Source organism: Aulonocara stuartgranti, assembly GCF_965226115.1.
Source record: "Aulonocara stuartgranti genome assembly, chromosome: 16".
NCBI classification, from domain to species: domain Eukaryota; kingdom Metazoa; phylum Chordata; class Actinopteri; order Cichliformes; family Cichlidae; genus Aulonocara; species Aulonocara stuartgranti.
The window spans coordinates 10626319-10651255 of NC_138952.1; the positions used below are offsets into that span (position 1 = coordinate 10626319).

Below are 24937 nucleotides of genomic sequence, written 5' to 3' on the forward strand. Positions count from 1 at the left end.
CTGCTCCCTAAATGCTGGCTCCGTTCAATATCCTATTAAAGTTGAATCACAGATAACTTGGCGCGCATCAGGAAAGCAATCTGAAATTTGTGCTGACATTGATCCAGCAGGAAGGAGACCTATTGCTCCGATTAACACTGCTGCCCCAGGAGAGGAGTCCCTTGGCCATTAATAGCCCTCTGTCCTAGATTTTACTTAGACCATATAAAATGCTTTTATTTATGAGACAAATACTGCAAAGCATTATGGATGTAGAAGACGAGTACCAACCTTTTTGGCTATCCCTGGGAGCTCTGCGTTTCATTTCCAGGTAATACTTTAGCCCATATTATTTTTCTCATCTGTTAGCATGACATCTTTGCTGATTGTACAATGTTTTAAAGATTACTCTGGAGCACACATATAAATCTTAACCATGCTGTTATTGTAGCATTGGGAGTCATGTGTATTCTGAAAAATCTGTTGTGCTACCATGTTTGTCTGGTGTCGGTATGTTGCTGTTGTTCCTACAAAGTCATATTAATGTTGCTTCAGCACCTGACCAGCTTGAAAACTCGGGTGTGTGTCCCATTTGGTGACTCGGTGAACCTCTTATTTTCTGTTTACAAAAATATTTTCATTTTTCAGACGCATGTTAGTTATGCATAGCTACAAAAAACTACTTAACTTTTTATGAAATGGTTTGTGTTTAGAGAGATCCACAGTGTTTTTGGCTTGGCCTTCTGGCACAAAGCCCTGAATGCTTTGCGTGTGTAGTCTTTTTTTCTACCAGGTTTCAAAGCTATAACAAAAGCATGGCTGATCAGTTGTAGTGATGATACTGGGGCAGCATTGATTACGTTGCAGGGAGAACACCAACACAGGGATGAGCTGACATTTGGTGTAGCCTTATCCTCACAGTCAGAGTACGAGGCTGACCTCAACATAAAGCTAATGGCTCAGAGGAAAAACAGAATAGCAACCATCGTGGGACTAGGAAAAAAAAAACAGTGATTTCCTTATGATTGAGTTGATTGGGGGGTTTTGCATGTAGTGACCAATTCCAGGGGAGTTTTTGCAACCAACTGGTAGACAATAGGCAAAGATTTTAATTTTTGGGAACTTTTTTGTGTGTGTTTTGAAATTGATTACATTATGCATTATCAGATTTGTTTATAAACTCTTTTTTTTTTTTTTTCCTTTTTTTTTTGTCTCTATTTTTTATTATGCTTCAGAAATGTGGAATTGAAGGTGTGGTTAAAAAGGAGGCTGAGCATTTGCAGACCAGGATTTCTTTAATTCTCAAATAGATTTATTTTTCACGTTTAATCATCTCAGATCCAACTAATGGGTGTCTCGACAAATTTTAAATGGTTCACGAGAACATCTGTAAAATGCCACGCACCCTTTCTAAGTGTGCCAATTATTTGAATACCAGATGTCTGCGTGCGGCTGTAGTCTAATGCCAACTCAGGGGAGGCTGCGATAATTACACCCACTCATAATGTGATTGTCTGATCTTACGACACGACGAAATACATGTAACATGCATCGTGGCAGAAAAAGACAAATAGCTTATTCATTAGGCAAACCCCAGGAGCTTGGAGACAGAAAATGACACATCTTTGTCTTTCTTCTTTCTTTAACTGTGATCTCATCTGTTTAATTACAAACACTGTGATAAGGGCAGCGTCTTGGAATAAATATGACCAGTAATGAACTATGGCATCGCTGTTTATGCATGTCCTTGACATTCACTTGGAGAGGGGGGGGAGGGGAGAGGAGGGGGGGGAGGGGGCTAACAGCATCCTTCTAAACAAATCTTAAAAGTCCACTGGAAGGGATAAATGTCAGTGGGCCTCACTGAGAAATCGCCGTGCTTTTTTTCTTCTTGTTTGACCTTCACTTTGTCTACTCTAAAGAGAATTAGCAGGATATTAATAAATAATTGGTATGTGGTATATGAAAGTGATCCCCAGAGACAGATTGAATATGTCTTCCATAAAAGCATGCCCTTAAACTGACAATTAATTAGTGCGTTTAGGTAATGATAAATAATTAATTAGTATGACATTGAGGGACTTCTGGGACAGCGCGACAACTAGATAAATTACCAAGCTCCAAGATCGGCTAAATAAGCCTAAGACGTGAGGCCACACCACATAAATCCATTGTGTATTTGAATATCAGTGTAATCTAATTGGTGTCATCATATCTCTCTTGGCAAGTGCTTCGCCTAAGGATACTATTTGGCTGCTTCAGTGGAAGTGTGCTGTGAACAGATCAATAGATGTAGTGGGCATGATTATGTTACGATTATACACTGGAGAGAGTGAGAGAGAGAGAGAGAGAGAGGTGATTTGAAGAGAGGTGCCACACCTCTTGGCACAGTTCCTTCCGCTGAAAAAGCTCAGTGGGAAACAGAGCGGTCAGCGAGCTTGGCTGCAGCCCTGCTTTAGGACCAGCTGGCTGGAGAGCAGAATTAGAGCCTCCCCCCTTGTTTCCACCTGCCGTATGCTGCTCAAGTGTTCCAAATCAAGCCATTATTTGCTTCATTTCCTTGCTGTCTGACTCAGCTTGCAAGTAAGTCAGCTGCCCACCCCGTGGCATGACATGTGACTATTCTGAAAGATAAGTCTAAAAGAAATCTAAAGGCAAAACAGAGCACACTTATTTAACTACAAACAACAGGAAAAACAGCAGGATGAAGTGTGTTCTTTAAAGTCTGGGTAATAAATGTAATTCATGTTTGTCATGCCTCGAAAAAAGTATCGCAGCCTAATTCTAATGATTTAAAAAACTGCTATAAACTGTAGTTGGTGTTCAAAATTCTGCTTTGAGGCCACTGATCGACAGGTTGCAATCAGCCCAAATGAACAGCACTAACCTGCAAACCTGCAATAAATGTGCAATATTTGCAGATGTTTTCGAGTGTGGGACATGCAGAACCCTGAAAAATTAACTGCTGATGATGTCACTGGAAGATTTCTTGATATTTAACATTAAATGCATAAATTCTTATCAAAACACAGTTACTGAACCTAAAGAGCCACCGTGGACCTTGTTCCCTATGATACTGACTTCATGACTCCATAATGTGGTGGTTTACAGATTCATCTAGCTAGAAAAAAAAAACCCTGGTCGATCTTGGAAAGAGACACAAATTGGAGTTCATCAGGAAGTTCAGCTGACACAAAAATCTGCCAAATTAAAGCTGTGGCACATTGTTATGACCTCTTGTGGATAAGGGAGCAGCTAAAAGTAGCTTTTAACCTATATTTAACAATAAGGCGTCTTAGACTCATTAGCAGATGTGTAGTTTGGATGACAGCAGATAATGGCGGGATATCAGGATGTCGTTCAGTTTGTCCTGTTATGAAGCAGCAGTGGATTATTGATCAGTATCAGTATAAAATGGGGATGCTGGTGGAGATTTTCAACTCTCCATTAATTGTCTCATTTTTGGGAAATTCAATTCAGTACATTGAGTTGATGCAAATTCTAGCGTCATGAGAAAATGCATTTGCATTAAGAAGGCAAAGCTAGCAAGCGAAACTATATGTTACTGTATAGCACCAGTAGGTGTAGTAAGCAAGGACCAACCTCCAGAGCTGCAATGCGAAAGTAGCAAAAACTGCAGTGGCAAGGTGCCAGATGAAGCTACGCAAAAAGGAAAGTCAGCTCCGCAGACTTCTATGTAAATATGTGCAACTTTATAGCTTAATGCATTTTTACAGCCTGGTAAAAAATATAGTTTTAGCCTCTGTTGATAGTTTTCCCCTTTTATAACATCTCTACTTGGGCTATTTCTTTTTAAATAAATCATCCCCCTAATTGATTTATTTAATTGACTAGTCACTGGAGCAGGCTTTGTTTTCATGTTCAATTTTGAAGCATTTTTAATTGATTTCCAGACTAATATGTGGCTTTCTGTGTGGTACAGCCCACCCAAGTTTGTGCTACAGATTTGATTCAGTTCAGTTTTATTTATGCAATGCCAAATCACAACAACAGCTGACTCAAGGCACATTATATTGTAAGGTAAAGACCCTACAATAATGCAATTAAAACAGAGAAAACTCCAACAATCATATGGCAAGTGCATTGGCAACAGTGGGAAGGAAAGACTCCCTTTTAACAGGAAGAAACTTCCAGCAGAACCAGTCTCAGGGAGGGGCAGCTGTCTGTCCAACTGGTTGTGAGTGAGGGGAGGAAGATGGAAGAAAGACAATCTGTAAAAGAGAACCAGAAATTAATAATAACTAATGATTAAATGCAGAAATTATTATTGTTATTTTTGTTATTTATTATGGTTTGATGCTACAGTTCAGCAAAGTTGAAAGCCCATCAATTCCATTCACACAAGCCTTAAAGTTCTTTTTTTAATGGGACCACAACAGAGTCTGTTTTCATTCCTACGTCTCTGAATAATTGAAATCAGCACTCCTAAAAGCTACGGTGTGGAAAAATGAACCAGACCTGATCCTCACAGAGGTTGCGATGATCCTCGGAAGAGGTCACCTTTAACTGTGGCTCTTTCTCATGGCCAAACTCTGGTCTGATCTCACCAGACATCGCCTTTGTACAGAGTAGATGCCACTGAATAAATAAAACCCTCACTCTTTGAAACGAGAGTGTAAGATTCCCGGATTAGCATCTCATTAGACAGAACTTGCACTTGCACTACGTGGACAAAGAAGTGAGAAAAAGCGACTGTTTGTGCCAGTGTCTTTGCAAAAGATCAAATTTTTATGTCGAGCTTGTTAGAGGCTTGATCTCCTGTTCTGTTATACCAGCTGCATTATTTCAAAAATGCTCTGGGAGAGTTGTTGGCTCGGGGTACGAACCATTTCACAAAAGGAAAATTCACCCTTGTCATTCTTTAAAAGTGCAAGATTATTGCTTAAACCCAATCAGCTAAGAAGACAGTGCAATCTAGTTGATACTTGCGCTGAAAAACTTAGTGACAGTTTGCTTCTGAGATAAATTGGCCCCGGCAAAAGTGTCTCCTGCTGGTGGCCAGTCTGTGTTATCTGTGCCATGAACATGCAATTTCTCCTTGATTGTACTCCCCACGGATAAGTAAACACATTCAGCAGAGCAGTAAACTACAAAGGACAAGCATTCAAAAGACAGTAGTAATAATCTGGCTGAGGAGACAAATTCAAACCCTAATTCACAGAGATTCAGAAGATTTCAGGTACTCGGATTGTCAGCCGGCAGTAAACGCGATTTTATTTTTTATTTTTGGGACGATTCATTTATTAAGATAAAACTTGCTGTCAGTTTGTTCTTCCTGCATGGCTGCAGATTACGAAGCAAAGAACTTTTATATCGTTCTGATTTCCTAGATGTCTCTGAGAGATGGACTATACCTGACAGATATGAATGAAATATGAAATGCCTTGGCAGCCCGGACTATCCCAAACAGCACCTCAGTTTTGCAGTACAAACAGCACTTTGCAGTTTTACATGGCCGGGTTAATGTTGCAGACTTGCATGGAAAAAAAGTGCAAGAAGAAGGTTAATGCTAGCATGTAAGTCCCAGGTGTGCCGTGCAGCAGATTTAACCGGAGGGGTTTTGTCCCATATGGATTGTGAAACATGTATTTTCATATCAGAGGGGAAACGATAGTTACGGCACTCTATGTTGTAGCGCGTATTTAGATTGAAATGGCAACGGCATGTTTACCTCTGGCTGTTGATAGAGCCATAATCTCTTTCAAACTGTGAGGACTGTTCCTCGTTAGTGTGCAACAGTATCATAAAAATCTTTATGTCACCACGAGCAGCACAAGAATCATACTTTGAATTTCACTGAAGTTAAACTGCCTTCTCTTGTCATCCTGTAGGCAGTCTGAAATTAACTTTTTTGCTCACTTCCAAAGGCTGTAAACTAAAAGAATTACCTGCCAAGAATACCACCTCTTATCAGGCAAAATAATTATTTTTTTTTTTTCATCAAAGTACATCACCCTGTAACTTCTTTGCCTTTTTGAAGCGCAGCTTTAATACACACTCACATAAGCACTTGTTTCCTCACTTATTTTCCCATAATAATTTAATGTGTCAGACCTGCCACGAACAGTAATCGGTGGGATACTGTTAAGCGAGAGATGACATTAATTTAATAATATGACATTTGTACTCGATGGTTCACTGAACAGTAGGCTTTCAGTTGTTTTGATTTACTAAAATATGTCACGAGTTGATTTCGCAGAGAGAAATATTAAACCTCCCCTCCTGCTGACGGGTTGGAAAGGGTTTTGTTTGAGCACACAGTGAACAGTCCATTAAAGATTTTTGAAGCTGATACAAAAGGGCAAATGTGGCGAAGAAGAAAAAACCCCAGAATTACACAAAACACTGGAACAGCAGTGTGCACACTACTGTGTCTACCATGGAAAAGACATATGTGGTGTTTTAAAAATGTGTGCCATTTTATTTGCCTTGTAGTGAAAAAAAGATGATGTTCAGGATACGTTGGCTATTACTTTGTCTCTTCTGTTTGGTTTCTTTGGGCTGGAACAAAGGTTCAAAATAAGTTGTTTTTCACCAAAGACAGTTTTAGCAAATTTCCCTGCATCATGGTTGGTGCTGTGATGCAGGGACTGTTCCTAGGAGCCCGTTCAAGGCTGTTTTCAGGGGAGAAAAAAGTACCTACAGCAGTGTAAGTGCTCCTAAACAGCCCTGAAATTTTTCCAAGCAGGACTTTGTGTCACGGGCTGCGATGGCAGACCGTGGAGTGACAGTGAAAGCAGGGCCCAAACGCGAGACTCTAAGTGAAGGACAGTGGATTTATTTACAGGAGGTGAAAAACACACAACTATATACAAAATCCCAGCACTGTGGTCCCGTGGTGATTCTCCCTGAATCCCACACAGTGCAGATGTCCGTGAGAAGTGAAAGGTGGCGACTCCAAAAAACTCCAATACCCACACCGTGACTTTAGAGGCGTACTCCGCTCCCGATTCCTGGTAACACAAAAGGCAGAGGGTTAGCAGGGGATCTGTTTCCGCGGAGGTTACGTAAAAGCTCACGGCAGTACTGACGAGTTCTGACTCAAGGATCCAGCGTCGGCCTCAGCTCAGCTGCAGTCCTAAATGCCGTTCCTAGACGAGCGTAATCTGCTGCAGCTGGCAGAGGACGATGAGCGGCAGGTGCGGCCGTCTCTCGAGTAGACCACTTCCGGGTTCGCAGTCTCCTCAGCGAACCCACACCTCCGGAAGCTCACACAGAGACACATGGAGAGATGGAGAGCAAACCAATACAACACACGGAAAACATAAACATAAACATACACTGAAAATGCCTGAGCCCTGGGTCCCTAGACCCAGGCCATGACACTTTGTGCTGTATTATGTTTTTTTTAAAAAAAACACAACCCAAAAAACAGTAGCATATCAGAAACAAGATGAAAAATAGCAGACTGCTGGTCTCTCAAATAACTGCCATCAAAAACACAAAATTTGCCATGCACACCGATGCCAAGGTTTTATTTCATTCATTGTATCAAAGCAGGAGCAATTCAGAAGCTGAGAGTTTAGTCCGGAAAGGGTCTTTTATTTAGAAAATTGACCACATTCTCCATGCCTCCTCCCGACTTCCTCCTCTCCTCGTCTGTTTTGTACAGTCTGACCTATCTCCTATCAAAAATAGATTAATAGACTCGCTGTGTACTTTTAGCGACACAGAGCAGAGAGCTCTTTCTGAAGCACTTCCAGGACACGCTGTGGCACTTCTGGTGGAAAAGTATTGTCTTGAGTGGGAGCAGTCAGCCGTGTAGCAGCGGTTTTACGTCCCCCCCCCCATTTTCACAATTGTTTTGGTCTCAAATTAGAAATCCTGCACTGTTTTGGGATGTCCTAACTTGGTGTCGTGGCAGAACCTATTCGAATTATTCCACCTCACCTCTGGAACGCAGTGGATCCTTCATTGCCATGGAAACAGATAGCCTGAGAGGTCCGTAAATGTTCTGGCCACCGAAGAAGGCGGCTGCACTGTCGTCCTTGAGTTGTGTCCATTCTTTGGGTCATAGTGACGTATTACAGACCACATGAGCTAGACAGGAAGATACGCAGACTGCAGGTGACTCTTTTATTTGATAGTACTGGTCACTAATCACCTCGCTTTGTTAGGACCTGCAGGAAAAGCAGAAAACACAGTTTATTCTGGTGACTGACAGCGAGCCTGCACTCCATGGCTTCATTAATCTTCTGTGGTATTCGAGGAAGAATGGCAAACATACTAGAGCTTACATCTGTGACATGAAAACCACAACTTGCATCGTGTGTCATGTCAGCTTATTTGTAACTGGGGCGTCTTGACATCAGCCAAATAGTTTTTGTGCTTTAAAGTTGAACATTAGCAGCGTCAGAATAATTTCATCTGAATTACATCTGTAACAGTCATTTCATGTACACGGAAAATGAGTTTTTTAAGCATTTTTAAATAATCAGTTGTCTTTCTAAAAAATTGTCTTTTATCTTTTTTGATCAATATAGCTGAATGTTTCCTTCCTGTTTTTCATGTCCTCTTTCACTAGCAGCAAGTAACCAGTTACCAATTTCAGTTTAATCTTTTTTGTTTTTGTTTTCATATCTGACAAATACTGCAGGATCATCATGGAAATGCTGGAGATTATCCGTGGAATAAGCATCTCTTAATAACTGCTCTATTTTTCTTCTGTTTTGTATCCTTACCTAGAACTGTCTATTATGTTACTAATTATTCATTTAAAGCCTCTTGAGATGCACTTATTTTATGAAAAAAAAACATGGTTGCGTAAAGGCCTCATTGAAATTGTGCATCTGTAAGATTTCCTGTAAATGCAAGAAAGCTCTGAAGAAGAAGAATTACAGTGTAAAACTAGTAATAATTATCATCTCAGGTAGGAATCAAGAACGCTTTCAGCCTCTTACTTGTAACTATTTCACCCATTTTATCAGCTAATATTTGTGCCATCAGAGATGTAGAGATGATAATGAAGTTCTCCGCTTGTTTATGTGGTTAGTATTACTCGGGATCATGCTAGCTGGAAAATGTATTATTGTCATAACTCAAAAGGAAAGAGAAGGGCCATGATCATATGATGGGAAAGTGGTGGGAGGCACTATCATCCTCTCTCGAGGCCAGCCATGTAATTTCTTTTTTAGATTCACAGGCACAGTGAAACATTATCAAAGGGGACGGAACTGAAACCAAAAGGCTCCAGTTGCCGAGCAAAACCAGGCGGTGGAAAAGCAGAAGTTTAAACGTTGCGGTTTTGTATGGACTGAATAATAGAAAGCCACTCGGAGTCATTGTTTTGCTTTGATGTAACTAGCAGACAGTGCATGGAGGCAACGAAGAACAAAGAGTGAGAACAGAGACATTCAAATGCTGCTGTTCTTTTTACCAAGCGGTAATAGATACACCAGTTAGAGCTTTTAGGGTCATGATTAGCCATAATTGGCTAAAAAAAAAAAATTGACATTTTTGAATTTGTGTTTCCAAAAAGATAAAGGAAAAAAAAACAGTGCAACAGCATGGAGGTTTTAAATGAGCTGAAAGAAATGTCACTGTCTGTGCTTCTGATATCTCTTTCTTTTATGCAAGAGTTGCACATGAACACAATCTTTAAACATTTATTATTATATAGTAGAATTGTGTAAAGAGTCTGTATATATATAATATAATCTTCAAACCTCACTTTAGTGGGATCAATGTAGCAGGTGAGATTTAAACTATCTTAAAGCTGCACCATCCGCCTGTGAAACATTGATAATTGTGTCTGGGAACTGCTACTCCATCAGTCTCCCCATGCTGGAAAGTTAAGATCATTTGATCACCCACCTCAGAGACATCCCCGGCAGTGATTTACTCCCTGTATTTTATTTTATATTTTATCCGGCCGATCATCTATCTTGGCCTGGCACATGGAGCTTGGATTTGCCCTCTGTATTCTGTCTTCCAGATTACACCAGGTTCAGCAGCCTGTCTGCTGCCCACTGCTCAGCTGAAGCCTTCTGTGGGGCTTGTGGCACATGGCTTGGTGCCGATGATCCTGAGATGTTGCTTGAGGTTTAATCCCCGGCACTGTGAGAAATGAGGTTCTCTCGCCTCTCCTCCTTGCTCCTGCAACTTTGATCAAGCTCTAATGTGATTAGGCAGTGACCCTGACATGACTGGCCCAGCAACTTGTAAAAGAAGTGTGGAGAGAAGGGGAGAGGGGGCTGGGAGAGCATATGATATGACCAGTAAACCAGGAGAAGAAAGGAATTATTCTGAAGGTGTCTTTTCTCTGTTGCTGCTCTGCCTTGTGGGTAATAAAGGTTTCATGTATTCGTTTTACCCTGGCAAAAATTGCGATCTATAATGACCTGACATTTCTTTTTTAAAACTAGCCAAGAGGCTCATGATTTGAATGTTAACAGGGCTTTACTTGACGTAAGGTGCAGTCTACTGGGAGGAAGCTTCTTTTGAATTCTACACAATCCGGCCCCCTGTCAGACGAGTCGTCATGGACACTGATGTAAATCTCCCGCTTTCTGTATGACAGAGCAAAACATTTGCGTTCACTTCTTGTCACGAAGCGTAAATAACACATTTCAGCTACTCGCATAAGATTGGCCTTCGCTACACCCCTTACAGACATGTCTTGTTCCGAATCATGCACTGAGCCTGTTTACTGTGTCGTGTACTGGACTGCTCCCATATGTGCCGAACATTATTCTTGCCGTCAACTCGCTGATGATGTGTGGGGTGAAATGCAGTGCCTTAACATCAGAGGCCAAATGTGTCAAGTCTCGATATATTAACTTCACTCTAATGGACTTTATCAGCCATAGTGCAGAAAGTCATGGAGATTAGAGTGAGAGGGAGTGGATGCTTGATTATTTTTGCATTCTGTTTGGTTCCCTGCACCATGTCAGCAGCTGCATGCGGATAGTTAAAATGCCTCTTGGAAACAGTTGAATGCAGCATTACCTGCATTTCATCTGCTGATACAGAGCTGGGCCACAACCCCGATTGACTAAAACTGAGTTTGAAACCTGATACAATTTTGTGTATATTTTATTACAACTATGGGAAATATGTCAAGCAATTTATTGCAATGTGAGTTTCTAGAGTTCTTATGAGCTTAAAAGTCAATATTTGGTATGATCACCTTTATTCTTCAACACAGCCTGAACTCTCTGAGCAGCTTTCTTGTAATTTCTTTTAATGGTCTTCAGGAATAGTTCTCTGGGCTTCTTGAAGGACATTCAAAAAGCTCTTCTTTCGATGTTTGCTGCTTTTTGTTCTGATGCTCCCGCACTGCTTGAATAATGTCGCGATCCGGGCTCTGGGGAGGCCAATCCAGGACTAATAGTGTTCCTCTGTGTGTGTGTGTTTTTTTTTTTTCTATTCTGGTATGCTTTTACTGCATTGGCTTGTGTTTGTAATCATTGTCATGCTGAAAAATGAAGCCACTCAGATGTTTTCTAGATGATATTGCTTGGTGGATCAAAATCTGCCGCATTCGTAATTTCTTAAAGTTTGGAAACTAAACTGAACTAAAACAAAACTATTTAAATATACAAAACTATAAGAACTCGACACCCCCTCAACCTTTACATGCAATGGGATCACTGCGTTTTTCACTTTCAGTGTGCGTATACAAATGACTGTGTTCGAGAACTGTATTAATATTAAAGTCAAGGTAATATATTCTACATGTACACTTTTCCTTAATATGTATTTCAGTCAGACAGCCTAGCTTGCACCTATGTATTGTGCATTTCTTGCTTTCTTTGGCAACTCCAAAGGGACAATGTCAAAGAAGAGACAGAATGTGAAAGATGTCCTGTACAATTGGCAGTGAGATGGAAAAAGATGCAGCACCACCAGGGATCCTTCGCCATTAGTCTAGAATGAGAGAGCTGGTGTAGAATGGAAATAGGCTGATTTACAGCCACGATGGTGCTTTAGATCAAGAAAAAATGTGTCAGATAACTCCCACTGGTGATTGCATTCAGTGTCTAATTTTGACCAGGCATAAAACAGTAAACAGTATTTGTTCAACAATTAAATATGGACGCAAACCTGACAAAGGCCCATTTACTGAAATACATACAGATACAGCATATGCAGCAACCCTGTGGCATGTTTGGATTCAGTGCATTTATAATCTAACAGTGGTGTCTAAATTAATGCACAAATATCAATTATAATCATAATATGATGTGTATTTGTGTGTGCATGTGTAAACAGAAAGAGTAACAGGTGCATGTAGGACTCTGTTTTCTATGCATCAAACTAACTGTAATAGTTTTATTTTGACAACGGTACAGTTTCATATTATGTATGTTATTGAACTCTGGGGGAACCTGTGACTATAATAAACAAGAGCAGTCAGAGAGCACAAGTCCTCCCGAAGGGCAGTGACTTTACTAAAACTTTGATGTTTTAAGCTGGTTTTTATTAAAACATGCTGACTTCAGCCTCTTTTTATTATAGTATGATGACATAGATATTGTGGCATCATTGTGAGATTGTTTGGCATTATATTGGAAAAAATAGAAAAAATAAAAAGTGTGTTGTATATCTTATGCATCTGCATGTCTTTTTATGCTAAATGGTTTCTTCATATTTTTTTCAAGGCCAACTTTTGACCTTGTGGGCTGACGATGAAGGTCAAAGTCAAACGCTTAGTCACCTTAGGTACTCGTGTCTCTCAAGTCCTAGTAATATTGGTGTGGAGTTTGATGACTTTCCATAAAAACTGTGGGTAATATAAGGGCTTTACTGATTTTCACATTTGTGTGACCTTGACTTTGACCCAATTTTCAACAAAATTAAATCAGCTGAAGCTGTTATTGGTATCTTCAATCACACAAAATTAGAAAATCATATCCTGAAAATTCTGGATGCTAGACTCAATGTCTTTGTCTCATGTCTTGTTGCCCTCACTGAAACTCACTGTGCAACCATATGGCAGTCTGAAAACTTCATTGTGGTATCACTGCATGTTATAAAAAAAGAGTTGCGGTGCATTTGTTTGAGTAAAGAACATTGTGGATTTTGGCTTCTCAGATGAATTTGCAGTCCTGATATGTAAGCCTTGGATTGCATTGGCTCTTACACTTTGTTCACGTTGTGTTGTTCATTTCTTTACCCTGTACACACTTTATTTTCCATGTTGGAGCTCTGAGCTAAAAAATGAAATGCATGGCAGCTTTCCTTTTCTACCCAGAATAGAAAACTCGTTTACATCCCACACAGAGTGGGCCAGACATTTCACCTTCTCCTGTGTTGGCCTTTTGTTACTTCTATTCTCCAACATTACACGCACACACACACAAAAATATATACCTGCTTTAGCTGCATCATGGACCAGTATATAAACAGAGACCTCAAAGTAGTCCTAAGTCAGTGTCCTCCCCAAGGTAAGTCAATCAAAGCCTCCCAGCAGTGAGCCATTTCTCCTAGCTGATCATTTTCCCTCTAATATCCTCGGTCCCAGCAGCTCAGAGGCTGATCAGTGTTGTTGAAAACAGAAAGCTGTCCATTCTGAAAGTGAAGTGAAAAACACACTGAATTGATGACTTTGTAAATGAAAGCTGGGGTAGACTTTGTGAGACCAATATGCCCCCCACCCCCACGCCTCAAAACACGTCTCCCATCGCCCTCATCACAAACAAATTAGCAATTCAGAGCGTTGCCCTGGGGTTGCCAAGTGTTTATGTGGATGCCTAGTGTGATGAAGCCTCACATTTGTTTTCTGTCACTGACCTGTCACTCACTTGGCTATTAGACCCAAAGGCTACACTGATTTTAACCTTAAATAGTTAGAAAGACATTGGTAGTGACCAAAGAGGGGAGGACGGAAAGATAGAAGTGAGAGGAGAAATGTTTACCAACCCACTCCACTCCCCCTAATCATCCCGTCACACACAAACAAAGCGGGCGTTATATCATCAAGGCTTTCAGGGAGAAAATGCCCTTCACAAAACTGGTGAGCTGGCACACTTTCACACTAAATTATATGGTGTGAGACTTGCAGCCTGTTTTGTTTTTGTCTTTTTAAATATTGTTATATGGGATCAATATTTTTAATTAACACATCTAAAGAAGACTGAAGTACTTGTCAGGTTTTTTTTAGATTATGGTTTCCAGTGAGTGGATCAGTTAGCTCTTTGAAGTGCCATTTCACCTTGTGCATCGTAGTCTTTTAAAAGGCTGCTTAACTTTGCATTAACTTTACTGTAGTCGAATATGTGGCCCAGCCCCGACGCACGCACCTCTCATTGTGAAGTTTTGATTAGCTACATGAAAGTGGAATTTAATGCTGTACGTCAATCTGATGCAAATACCACCTACAGGTGTTAAATGAGATTCAGTGTGAGGAATGCTATAAAGGTATCGGCTTGTGTTATGCAGGAGGTTATTTTATGCATGCCATACCGTCGTTTTACAGTGTCTGCTCAATGTATGTTGGTTTTTGGCCAATAGTATGAATTCAAATGAGAGGTTTAAGCTTACGTGACAGTTGCCTCCCTCCTCTTTAATTTTTGTCCATTAAACCTGTTCATGATTAGAGGTAAAGCAGAGTCTGTCCACACACAGATTTTTATTAGTGCGCTTTTTTGACCTGATGGAAAGAAATCCATGTGAACAAAACAGTCTATATTTAGTGTACAATTAAAACAAGACAGCTACAGCAACAATTATACAAAATTATACACAAACAACATATTGCCTGCACAGAGAAGACGAAATACAACAAAATATCCTATAAAAAATGGAGAAAATACACGAGGACCATAACTAATTAATAATTGCTCTAGGTCCTGACATGGGAGGAGACATATAATTAAAGCAGGAAAATTTTAAAAGGGCTTTATGGCATATTATTAGTATTTAAACAGTGTGGCCTCACTGTGTGTGACTTGTATGAATCCAAAAAGAGTTTCTTTTCCTAGATTACAATCTTTAGGAGACTTTTTTCAAAAGCCAGTATAACTCTGGCTGCTGATTGCCGGGCCCACCTACTTGAACTGAGCTGTTTCTGATGACGGCAGCACAGCTGCAGCTCTGTATGCCCTGAAGTTTGTATTTTTGCACCCATAATGCAATGTACTATCCAAACAATAGTGTAAGCGCCTGGTTACTACTCCCAGCACAACAGTGTAGTAATATCGTCCAACAAGGAAAAAAATAAATAAATGGGAAATGTGTTTTCACAATCATCTGTATTTTGTATTAATGTTATGAAAAGAGCCAACAAACCAAAGTCAAACACATAAACCTGCAAGGCTGTGTGTTATTTATTTATTTTTCAGCTCAGTTTCTTGAGATGTTTTTAAATGTGTGCATAGAATGAATATGTAGTGTAAAAGCACGTTGAGTGCTCGGTAAGAGAGGGGGAGTGCAATTTATTTAAAAAAGAAAATTCAACATCGCGTCGCTAGTAATGACACTAAAAATGGCGGTTTCGGTCTCTTTTAAGACCTCTGCAAAGGATGGTCTCCTGTATTCTCACGCACGCCTCCACTCGAGCAGCCAACCTCTCACAGGACTGGAAATGGAGACATCCCTCATTGTAGCAGACCATATTGATTTCCAGGCCACCCGAGGAGCAAGGAAACGTGAAATAAAGCAAATTAGGAGAAGCGATTGTTTACATCCATGATTTCTTGCTAGCGGTTTTCTTCATCCTCGCCCTTCTTCCATGTTTTGCCATTTGTCGTGTATTACTTACACATTTCCATCTCCATCTTGCAGTGGAAATGCGTCAAACGAACGACGGGCCTGCATACTCTGCCGAGCGAGAGAAAATGCGTGTGTGCACGAGATATAAGAAAACGATTGCTCCACAGGGCTTTTAACCTGCATTAACAGCATATTTAGGCAGGATATGTGTGCAGCATCCGAGGCTTTAAACACATTTTATCACATGATAAAATATGCCGATGTGTTGAATTAGTTCTCAGAACTCTTACTCATCCAGCATATGACATTAGCAGATATTTACATTTCTTTTATTTCTTTTGTGTTTATTTGATTTTTGTCTCATGTCCTCTAACACTTAAAAAAAAAAATAAAATGCTGAAAACAGGAGGAAAAAATGAAAACACATAAATGGGCTCAACTTTTTAATTGTACAGCTTAGTTATTAAATGTTTCACCAGCTGGCCAACCGTTTTCAGCTTCCAGAAACATCACACGAGAGAGCAGTAAGAATTAACCAAAGCCCTTAGGTTAAAGCAATAAAGCCAAAATAATTAGCTGAAAGAAGCTAAAGCTCTGTAGGAACGCCTGTAGAAATAATAGGTGGGCAAACAGGGAGGCAGATGTGTGATTTTTCGTGAACAGTGGGACCTTGAGCTGTGTGTGCTGCTTAAACAAACTCTGGGGGAAGAAGGGGTGAACAGTGGGTAGCTCAGAGGCGGCTGTAGGCTGCACAATTGCATTTTTTTTTTTCTATTGGCTTAAATCGATCTTTTTAAATTTTGTCACTGAGACTCGTAGGTGGGCCTAGCTTGCTTGTAGCAATCTCTGGCTTAGCTTACGCATTAATTTGATCAGTTTACAAAACATTGATTTCTTTGACCACTTTAGTTGCTGTTTTCTTAAATCATTAACTGCTGTCTACCACACTTGCATCACCAGTTGTTAGTTAAAGGTTTGCACTCGTTTATTCACATTATAATAACAGAGCAATCCTTTTGCTTGTGTTCTGCTACTAAGTTATTGTCTGATAAATAGAAGGCTTTGCTGCTGAATTATTATCATATTAGACACCTTTAAGATTGTGTTCCTTTTAACATTCACTTGTATATTAATGGGATTCAGTATTTGTGGATCGTGATAAAACAGAGTGCTGCTTGCTGCAGAAAGAGCCTAATCAACATGTTGTTTCCTACCTCATTTTTATCCACCAGCTCCATATAGGATGACAGCTCATTGTGGCTGCACAGTCTTATTAAATTCAATAGCAGTCATATCAGCTCAGGGTTTATATATGTGGTGTTTGTCCATTGCTGACCCTAATTATTTAAATGTAGCATTAATCCTCAGAATCCGGGGGATTGTGAAGCTGAAATAGGGTCAGCCAGAGGTTAATGATGGTCAGAATTACCTGGGTGGTTCTCTGCACAGTCTTCTAAAAATCCTGAATTTAATGTGGCTGCTGTGTGATTACACCCCGCAGACTCGCTTTTCACCACTTTGTGTATGTCTCGTTTGTGTCCCTATTGTGTCTGTGTGGCCATTTTTAACCTTTACTTTGTTTAAATATCAGCTGTATTTTTAGGCCCACTTCCAGATTGTTCTTTCTGTGTTTGCCAGATGTTATCTGCCAAACAAATAGCCCGTTTAATAGTATAGATCTCTGTGGGCAAAGTGTCAAGGTTTGACTGTTTTTGATTTCTTTGAAAGCGTTGTGAGTGTCTGGTGTTTCAGTACGCTATTGCCTAATCAATAAGAACTTGGGTGGCCACTTACATGTTCTGCATGAAGCCATTCACTCGGCTACAGCTCTTTGAAAACAAAGCACCAAACGAATTGAATGAATTTTGGTAGGAAGAAAAAAACAGCTGCGATCCTGCAGGTGAAAAACTGTGAATATTAATTCAATATGCCTTGAAAGCCCTTTGATGTGATTTTGATGTGAGTTTTTCTTCAGGCCACACTTCACTCTGCGTGATTAGCAAGTGTTACTGGAAGGTGAGCAAGTCTATCAAGTGCTCCTTATGCAAGGTTTTTATAAATAATACAAATAATGGTATAAAAGACCTTCCAGGTGTTTTTCCATAGTCTGCTATCAGATAAAGTGGTTGTTTGCCTTTTGTTCATTCAGTATTAGTCTCTCGGCAGTGGCGAGATGTGCCTGTGTGTTGGTCAGATTACCACGAGACATAATGATGATGATAATAGTGAAGTTTTTATTACTCTGTGATGCATTTTAATATTCCCAGGCCGTGCTGGCTTAAAAGACTCCGCTAATTAATATAGACTAGATCGAGACTGCAGTGCAGCCATTTCTTACAGAAAGCAGCAATTTCCTGGACTTGATGTGTGCAGCACACTTCACTATAACCTATGGAAATGTAACCTGCAGTAGTTTTAGTGAAAGACTGCATCCTGCATTCATTTCTGTTTCTTCATCCCGTGTCTATTTGCCAGAATCAAGCTTTGGCTCGTCTTTTAAACTCTCAGTCTAAAGTCGTACCGCGGTTTGGATGCTAACAGGTGCTGCATGAAACCAAATTTCAATTGGAATATCATTACCCTTCATGTTTGTTTTTCTACTCATCTTGCATGTTCTTTTTGGCGGTTTCACCTGCACTCCTGAGTGTTGACCTGCTTTTAAACACTGTACAAAAACAACAATTACGTGACTCAAATATGCAAACAGAAGTCTGGATTCTGGGCTCATTATGGCAATACTTTAAAAAGTCCCCAAATCACTGCATTTTGAATTAAATTAATTTAATTCATTTTTTAATCTCCTACATAGTGACATTTTCATAAAGCTCAATACATTAGCTCACTGCACTCACCACTCCACGCTCAGAATAGCGGAAGCAGCCTGAAGCCTCACCTGTTTGTGATCCTAATAAGGCGATCTGGCAGCCTGACAAAAAAGGGCTCTAACTTAATTAATAACATGTCATAGCGTAGCTGGCATACATGTTGCATTAAGCACCCTACAGCTCCAATCAAGTCTAACATGACAGCGCTGGTTACCCGTGACTTGGCATAAGCAGTATCTAAGGAAGAGTGCATGGGACCCAGGGGTGCACTTGATTTGGTCATCAACATAATGAGGTAATTTTAAACAGATTGCCGCTGAGACAGATAATAGGCACATCATCAATGTGCCAGCCTGACCTTTACTAACAAACCATAAAACTGTCTTACTCTGGCTTGATATTCATGTTCTCAGTTAAGCCTTCAGACCAAGTGATGAAGCTTCAACGCGGCTTTTCCTTCTTTGATCTCTACCTAACGAATATGGTGATACTAATTAGTATGTTCTACCCAGCGATCGTACTTTATTATTTTGCTTTTTTTCCACAGTGAATTACGTTAAAAGTGTAATCTTTGATTTTTATGGAAACTCGTAAACGCTGACATTCCCAAATTGCTTTTCATGATCCAATGCCAAAACAAGCTTGTGTTTTTAGGACTTTTTTAGCAGCTGAAATTATGTTTCCAATCTGTATTCTGGGAGGGTTTTTTTTTTTTTTAAAGTTGCATAAACCTATTGATGCTTTAAATAACAACTGAACACTGTGCAGATTTTTTTTCAGAGATCAAATCCAGCTATTGAGAAGGAGAACAGGCTTATACAGTCTTCCATGTGAGTGAAACTTTGTTTTTCAACACAAATTGAATGCAGCGCAGAAAGCTGAGGAAAATTTCATTGAAATCTGTCCAATATGTGACAAAGGTATTTGAGTCCACAGAGAATTCCTGGTTCAATACACCAAATGAGTTTCAAAATACCATTTTTTTAAAGGTTTGTTTTATCCGACAATAAAATGTATTTGTGAGTCTTTTAATAAAGGTCACTGTTTCGTGATTGTTTGAAATGATTACATGTTCAGCGGCGGGAAGGATCCGGCTTCAGTCGAAGCCGCAGCACATTAAACGCCGGAGCTAGTGGTGTGTGAGCCTGTTATTTACTTTGTACAAATTGACAACCTCAAATAGAAACTCTGCTCTGACTGATGTTCTCATCTCACCGTCCTGCTCAGTGAAAGATGCACACTCTATCTCTGGTCAGTGAAAAATTGTGAGTGTTTTTGCATAGATATGTTAACTCTCAGCAGGGCTCCGACTGATCTGGTGCAGCTGTAGACTTTCATTTTGAGCGCACATGCGATTCTGTGTGTTTTCTTTTTTACCTGCTGCACTGACTTTCCACAGCTCTTGGGGACATGAAGCCTTCGCAGCCTGTTTTTCTGTTTTAGGAAGCAAAATGTCACACAGAGACAACGTGGCACTATTTGGGACGGACAAAGCGCAGGTTGAAACCAATCTGCCAATGAAGCAGCTCTTTGTGGCATTTTAACTGCGTGGGTAATTGCAGCTTTGACTTGAGACTTTTGAGAACAATAATCAGCCCATCATCTTGTAAGAAAATGTCAAATGCAGAGCAAAAGAAATACAAATGGACTAAAGAACAAATGTAATAATAGAGCATAATAGTCCCCATGCATCATGGCTTGTTATGATGCCTGTTATCAACATTCATGGCATTAGTCATCATAGACAAATGCTCACAATAGCTGGCAACAGACATTACAGAGATGGAAGCCGCCAGTGTGATGAAGAATGTGTTGTCCATATTTCTCTTGCATCCAGACCCTTGAATGATTTGTTACACTTTCTGTGACCAATTAAATCCGTTTGCATGTAAAAGCTGTGACATGTTTATGGCTTCCTCTTTATAAATCTATTGTGGCGTGTGTTTTACATGCTAAAATCTCATTAGATTGGCATGTTTTTCATAGAAGCAGTGAGTTATCTTGTGGTTTTTTTTGTTTTTTTTATCACTTACATATATTGGACAAAGAAAAAAAAGTTTTATGATGGGAACTAAATGTGTTTTCTTTAGATTAATGTCTCCCCTACCTCTCAGTTATTGTCGACAGTACAGTAGATCACATCACAGGGAGAGGCACTGCAGATTAAAAATGTCAATTTCAGACGTCACCCTCTGCTCTGTGATATACAGCCCAGGATTGGAAACGCACACAGGAATTTGAGCAAGGACTCTTCACTCGGATGTCACAGAGAAAACACCTGCTGGAGCCACATTCACTTGAGCACACACAGGACGTGACTGTCTTGACTCCTCGTGACACGACTATACACTCTAATCTCCGTCAGGGTTCGCCCAGCGTGCTACGCGCCTCAGCCTGAATAATGTTTCTCCATCCTCTGCCTCCTAAGCCACGCTGGCCTTTGACTTGTTTACACAGATTAAAGATGTGATGTTGAAACATGTGCTGGCTCAAACAGCGGCTCTGCCGAGGCGTAACAAATGTCAGCATGATGAAGGTGAGGACTCTAATGCTGTATTATCTCTGCTGCATTGGGAAGCAGGTGTGATGAATGTCCAGCAGAGACAGACGCACATTTCTACCTGTCTCCACCTGTCTCGGGAGGGGGAGGGGGGAAATCTATTTAGCCGTTGGGGGAGGGGGTGTCAGGCAATCCAATCTGAAGATGTTTGCTGGTTGACGGGGTGGAAGTGGTGAGCGGACATGGCACGGTTTGGCCCTGGGAGATTTCTGTCTGACACGGCCAGGGAGGATGGACAGGAGAGGGTCAAGAACAAAATGGGAAGGTCAGCACAGGACAGGCAGGTGTCACCTGATGTATTGTGGGTTAACAGCTTCCGAGTAATGTTGCCATCGGTTCAGACCACAACAGAGACATCAGTGAAACAAAGCTGAATTCCTCTGAATGCCTCTGATGTTACGGGACTGATTCTAGGAAATCCTGTCGTACTAATTTTCTGTTCGGCCGATCTATGTCCAGGCTGCAACGCAAGGAAACAAGACAACAAATGATGGCAGTAATTTACCGATTCATCTGGCTATTATTAAATAATCTGTTTTAAGCCATATGGTAAAGACATTAAAAAAAACAACCCTGTGTTTCTGAGAGTAAATGTTTCTGTTTCTGTCACTTGTCAGTCTCAATGTAGCATCAGTTTTGTGAGCTTGTGTTTAAGGTTTGATTACATTTATTGGGTCATTGGTGCAATGCTTAACAGTAAAAACGACATCTTGCCAGGACTGAAAACAGCCGATGTTTATTATGTCCGTGCTGGTCTGGTGGGAGGGGCTTATATAGGGATTGAGGAGCTGCAAGAAGACTCTGAGCTTGTTTTTAGCTAGGGGCCACCCAAAGAGGCATCTTGCTCACCCAATAAAGGAAGTGACCAGCAGCAATGTGGCAACCAGACACCACTGAAAGTTAATGACATTTGGTGACCTCAAGCGACTTTGGGTGAAATATCCACTGGCAGCACAAAGCGCGCAGGTCCCGAGTGAAACTTTTCACAGCTTTGAAACGAGCGATAGCAGCGGCCGAACACAGCGCAGGATGCATCTGATATATGACTGCTGGTTTTCAACCCGAGTAAACATAAAATATAGAACAGGAGAAACACTTGACCCCTTAATGCCTAGCGTGTCTTAGTTTTTGAAACATTATCAGTGTGATTTTTTTTATTTTATTTTTTGTATTTTAGCAATAAATAGTAAAAAATGTTGGACTTGGCAAATATGAGAGAAACTAAAAAGTTATAAATGTATTTTAAATTATTAATTACTATTATATACGTTAACACTTTACATGTTTTGGTAATTGTTTCATGGTTCAGGGTTAACAGAGTTAAGTCATGTTATTTATTGCTGATTTTTACCGATGATAGTTTAGGATCGTTCACAAAAGCAGTGATCTCAGAGAGAGGAGATGAACCTGCAGGTTCTCAACCTGATGCTAATCACAGGGCTTCATCTTGTTTAAGTTCCCCACCTGTTATTTCCAGGTGCTCTTTACTTTCAGTTCTGCTGTTTTTTTTTTACATTGTACGTTGCTTGTATTGCTTCTCTCTGCACCTTTAAGTGTGGCATTTGCAGCTGATATTTTCTGACCACTAAAGTCGTAGTGGTCTAACATAAGGAATATGGTGGGCAAGTTTGGTTTATGGCTTCAGCTGATGACAAGAAACTTTAAGCACTTGCTAATAGCGTGCTGTAAAACCACAACTTGTCATTTTTACACTTAGATGAGGTGGGATGAGTTTGCTATTTTGGGATAGAGCCATTCACGGGGTTTGCTTAGAGCAACGAAAGTGGTAGATTACCACTTATTGGTGGTTTTTGTTTAACCACCAGTTAGGATAAACCTACTGCTTTGCATTTAAAATAAGAGCTTACTTGCTATAATGACCATCTCCCCCTTACATTAACCTCCTTTGTCCCACACGCCATCAGACTGTTTAACTCCTCTCTGGAGGGGAGAGGGAGGGGAAACAGGAGGACAAAGGAGGGGGGAACAACTAAGCTGTAGTGCCTCTGCACCTCACTGTACAATACCTTGTGCAATACTTTTTGTAAATAGTCAACAGTGCAATAGACTCAATACTTGAAATGTGCAATTCACTTGTATTTTTATTTTTTATTCCTATTTATTCTATTTATCCCCTTTGTATATTTTATTTATATTTGTCTCTGTATTTATATATATATATATATATATATATATATATATATATATATATATATATATATATATATATAACAGTTCTGTAACTGTAACTTCGGTCGTTGCTGTGCTTTTTTTGGAAGTCGAATTTCCCAGAGGAACCCACCCGAGGGATTAATAAAGTTCTATCTTATCTTATCTCTTATCTTAACCATGCTGTAGTGGCCCTGTGCTATCTTTTTTTGCAGAGCTGTCAAATATCTTTGATCTTCTCACTGGGTTTTACCCTCCTGACCTCTACAAGTGTTTGTGACGCTTTGAAAATGCCTTTGCTCCAAACTGCCAAGGGTCATGCTTCAAACGGCAGCTGGAGGCAGGTTATATCGGGGCTTCTGAACGAGTGATAAATGCTGTTGTTTTTCTCTTAAGGATAATAAAATGAATAATAAGTTTCCATCAGTGGAATAATGAATGATGAATCCCATCGTGTATCGGTATACAGCTAATGTTTTACTCTCACTGAAAAGACATCAATCACTATGGCTGCATGAGTCAAGTCAGTCAACAACAGCTTCTCAGCCTCTTCAGATTCAGATAATGAATCGCGGAGCTTTATCAGCAGTCAGTGGTGGTGAAGCTTCCGTTGTATCAGATCATAGTGGTGTCTTATTCCTGTGGGTGAAAAAAAAAAAAAAAACAAGCTCTGGTTTCAACATGTTAAATAATTATAAAGTAGCACACTGACCTTTTCTCTGACCCTTTTTTTTAAAGGCTGTTCTGCTGACAGGCTCTAATTAACATTAGCCTCCAGAATCTGACTGCTGTCTTCTGGGAAGCGGAGAACAATCCTGGCCAGGCTGTAGTCCTGTAAAACACAGCAAAAGGCCATCAGTTCATCTGTTCATCCCCCACCACTCCTCCTCATCTCTTCCCACTCCCCCTCCTCCTTCTCATCTCCCACTCAAGTGAAAGAAACAGCTGGAAAGATGCTCGTAGACGCTGCCATTAGAGAAGCTTTCTATGTGTTGCGTTGCATTTAATCTTTTCACTCAGTTATGTAGCTGACTGGCAGCTCAAAACATGCTGATCATTTTGATGATTTTACAGCCTGACAAGCAGTAAATGTGTAAAATGCGACATGATGCTCACTGGGATTTACGACCTTTTGGACACTGGACGTCTTAGAAATGTCTTGTCAGTTTGGAAAGTAGATTTTGGCACCTGTTGCTCTCTTAAAGCCCCAGGCTGCCAACAGTCTGAGAGCCCAAATGTTCCAGAAACTTCAGTCTTTTAAAGATGTTTATTTAACTCACCACAAGCAGAACAAGTCAGCTTGTGAAAACAGTGCTATGACATATTTTATGGAAGCTTATTTCTGCCACTGAAGAGAAAAAAATGCCATCCATAACTTGTAATTTCGAGTTAATAAGTCAGAATTTCGAGTTAACTCTGCCAATTAAGAATCTCTGTGAAGGTACTTTATTTCCTTGTTACCCGAAAGCAGAAGGCAGAAGACATCAGCTCCCAGTGCGACAGCTGCAGACCATGATTTAAAACTGCAGAGCACGTTCAGCGGGGTTTTACAAATGATGGCATCCTTGTAACTAGGTGGATCGTGTGACATTATCTGGACAACAGCAATTTGTTCATGTTCACTATACATTGGTATCTCACTGATGCCATCTCTGCCTGATTTTGCGTGCGCCTGTTCCTGTGCAGTCTGCTTCTGGGTAACAAGGATGATGTTATTCACGTTGATTCC

The 24937-nt window shown here is 40.3% G+C and overlaps 1 protein-coding gene and 1 long non-coding RNA gene across 2 annotated transcripts in view; one reads left to right on the forward strand and one right to left on the reverse strand.

Moving 5' to 3' along the window:
• asic4a (acid-sensing (proton-gated) ion channel family member 4a) overlaps nucleotides 1–24937 on the forward strand; it is a 94725-nt gene that overhangs the window by 12101 nt on the left and 57687 nt on the right. The window lies entirely within an intron of this gene.
• LOC309691115 lies at nucleotides 6763–7295 on the reverse strand. Its single transcript, XR_014271888.1, has 2 exons — nucleotides 7032–7295; nucleotides 6763–6953 (listed from the first exon to the last, which is right to left on the reverse strand). It is a non-coding gene; the product is annotated as an uncharacterized lncRNA (long non-coding RNA).